Source organism: Emydura macquarii, unplaced genomic scaffold (assembly GCF_026122565.2).
Source record: "Emydura macquarii macquarii isolate MOO-44397 ecotype Brisbane River unplaced genomic scaffold, CSIRO-AGI_Emac_v2 contig_1833, whole genome shotgun sequence".
Taxonomy (NCBI): domain Eukaryota; kingdom Metazoa; phylum Chordata; order Testudines; family Chelidae; genus Emydura; species Emydura macquarii.
The window spans coordinates 1-3,234 of NW_027131970.1; the positions used below are offsets into that span (position 1 = coordinate 1).

General features: G+C 51.0%; 1 long non-coding RNA gene across 1 annotated transcript; it reads right to left on the reverse strand.

Moving 5' to 3' along the window:
- Positions 1-587: 587 nt before the first annotated feature.
- LOC137159280 (uncharacterized) lies at positions 588-3,020 on the reverse strand. The gene is made up of 3 exons (XR_010921614.1): positions 2,834-3,020; positions 1,674-1,739; positions 588-1,289 (listed from the first exon to the last, which is right to left on the reverse strand). It is a non-coding gene; the product is annotated as an uncharacterized lncRNA (long non-coding RNA).
- Positions 3,021-3,234: the final 214 nt, after the last annotated feature.

A 3,234-nucleotide genomic window follows, 5' to 3' on the forward strand; every position in this document is an offset into this window, starting at 1 on the left:
CTCACCTACATGGAATGCATATGAGCAACTCTCGAAGAGAGAACAAACAAAAACCCGATCCTGTCTCTGTGTGTTTGTGATGCCAGCTGATTATCCCCCAGACCTCCATGTTAGAAAGTCACTTGCTACATTATATAAAATCATAATTACGACAACAGAAACATGTCTCTTCTTACTCTTCAATACACAAACTAGAGGCAACATTGTGTCACACCATCATTGCTGAAATTGATCAATAGATACAGTCTTCCTAACTTTAAAAACCTGTGTCTACATTGTATCCAAGCATTATTAGTTCAAAATCTGACATATGTATATTGTTCTTCACTAATTTGGCTGTGGCTATCTTGTTTTTTTTTTTTTCCATTCTGAAGACACCTCAGCAGTGGCCCAATCACTAGTCAGTGCTGCACACAGACTGTCTCAGACTAATAAAGGAAGAAACTAAACACCCTACCCTACCCCTGGAGAGAGTGAAGGAACCCTTCCTCCCACCCCTTCACCCAAGACATGACTGTTCAAAAATAAAATTTTGCATCTTTTCAAAACGTTTTTTTATTAAAGAAAATCTTGTTCATGAGGGATTTTCTGGGCACAGATCTGGCAAGCAACAAACGGGGGTGGGGGTTGCTAGGTGGATGAGAACAGGCAAGCAACATACTGGGGGGGGGGTGCATGAGAAAAGGCAAACAACATACAGGAACAGAAATCACTAATGCATCACTCATTCATTGCCTGAGGCAATTGGGAATTGTTCTGCTGGATGTCTTGAAGCAGGGCAGCCGCAGCTGCTTCATCTTGCTCTTTTTCTCAAGTACTCCATGCTAAGCCGGGAAAAGCAATGGTGAAATCAGGGAGCAAAAAAACTTGCTCAAAAATCCTTTTCCTGTCTGTTTGGGAGGTAGAAAGGGTGGGGGAAGCAGTGATGCATCCTGGGTCGATGCCACAGCTTCCATCGGTAGTTGCACTGTGGGATAGCTACCCAGATTGCACTGCTTTCTAATTCGAATTAAGGTTGGAATGTGTGAACGCAAGAGACCAGCTCAAATAGCGTAGTGAGAACAGTCTGCTGCTATTTCTTTAAATCGGCTGCTGAAAGTCGATTTAAGCTAATTTGAATTAGCGCTGCAGTGTGAACATAGCCTAAGAAACAGCAGACACATTGTGGATTCTTACCTGATTCCATCTTGTGAATGTAAAAAGTAAGGATGAAAATAAAACCAGGGAGAGGGAGCTGGCTCTGGAGCCATGACAGAAAAAGAGAACCTTCATCTTCACTGTAACTTGATCTAGACAACAGGAAGAAGGAGGGGAAAAAAACTTAACAGTGAGCATAACCCTCATTAACATTAAATCATTAAAGTCAAACTTTAACGAGGACACGTTAAATAAAAAATGAGTAAATACGTTAGTAAGTGAACTTTTCATATTATGGAGTTAGAACAGCCATTCAATTAAAGTTGAAAAATATTTCCTTTATGAGTCTGATTTTGTCCCATCTCTACAAAAAAAGAGAAAGAGAGATTTCTGATTTTTCTTTTTACCCATTTCTCTTCTTTCAACATATCACAGGCAAGTGATACAGTCCCATAACCAGAGCTATTGAATAACAGGGAATACAGAGAAAGATGCTCCACCATACACAGTTGGATTTGCATGAGTTTATAACTTACTTTACAAAACAGAAACATATTGAACCTCCCTTTGAATGCACTGAGAGCAGGATCAGGTCCAGTTTTCTTCAATAAAATATAAGAGGAAAGAAATAGATTGTTAAATCCAGTAACAGGTTGGTGTTAAATTACAATGAAAGGAGAAAATAGAGCATGTGTCATTGTGCAGAGAGAGCTCAAAAGCAAAGTTTGTAGTCAGAGTAAAACACGTTTACCCTGGGATTACAGGATCATGTTGCCGCACTGGTGCACTGTGGGTCTCCAGTGCCCGGGGCCAATGCTTGCATTTGCGCCCTGACCCGTCAGTGTCCCATGGGGGGGGGACGGGATTTATCTTTGGGCTTGTTTCCCGCTCTTCTTCCTCACTCGGGTGCAGCTGGGAGCAGGACGGGGCACATGCCCCTGGGCCGTTCCGTGGGGGGGGGGGGGTGACAGGTTCTGCCCCGAGTCCTGCCGCTGGGGTGGCTGCCCGGCCCCTGTGCGCTGCGGTCCCCGCGGCTCCCTGGGGCCCTTAAACTCCCGAAGCGGGGCGGTGCGCGCGGATCATCATCCCCGGGGCAGCAGCTCCCGCCCTGCTGAAGCAGCCCGGTCTGTGCCGCTGTCAGCAGGCGCGTGCTCCAGCCTTTCTAACACGTGGGTGTGAAACGGGGGGGGGGGGGGGGGGATCACTTGACACCTGCAGCAGTTTCACACTAAGGCCCGCCCCTGCGGCTGAGCGCAGCCCTGCGGACGAGTCAGGGTTTGCGTCCGGAGCGAACCTTTCACCGCGCGGCAGCCTGCCGGCCTTGTGATTGGCTCAGCCCCACGCTGCCTTCCTATTGGCTGGGCACAGACCAGACGGGGGAGGGGCGAGAAACGTCATTGCTCCGAGTCTTGCGGGCCGAAGGAGGGGATGACGCAGCAGCACGATTGCTCCCAGCTGTTTAACAGAGCGGGGGGGAGGGGAGTAGAACGTTTGTCCCCCCCCAACAGCGGGAGCCTCGTCAGCCAGGCGGGAATGTGGAAGCCCAGCCCCTGGCTGCCTGCAACTGCGGGGGGAGGGGCGGCTCCCCCGGGGCGTGCCCGGTCCCCCAGCTGCTGCTCCGCAGTTACTAATTCACCGGAGCGATCCAGGCGGCTGCGAACAGCAGCGCCGGCTGCATCGAGCAACAGCGGCTCACCTGCCTGCGCCTGGGACCGGCCTCGGGCAGCGCCGAGATCTCGGGTTTGCTGCACTCCGCACCCGGCCCGGCAGCGAGTTTACACTGGCCGGGAGCGGGGCTGCAGGATTAATTCCGGTCTGTGTCCTGCGCCGGGCGCTGCTAGAAACGGATCCGCCTCAGCGCGGTGCTGCGCCGCGAACTGCGCTGTACCGAGCATGCGCACAGGGACTGAGCCAGGCTCGGTGACGTTTGCTGCAGCCGCTGCCCTTGTTGTGCCGAAAACTGTGTTCATCGGATTTCGTCACCTGTCTGTCCCTGGCACTCAGGCTGCCCGATGACGACACCTGTGACCCCGCAGTAACGTCCCAGTTTCTGTCCTGTCTGTCTCTCTGTCACGCAGGCTGCCCGATGCCAAAACC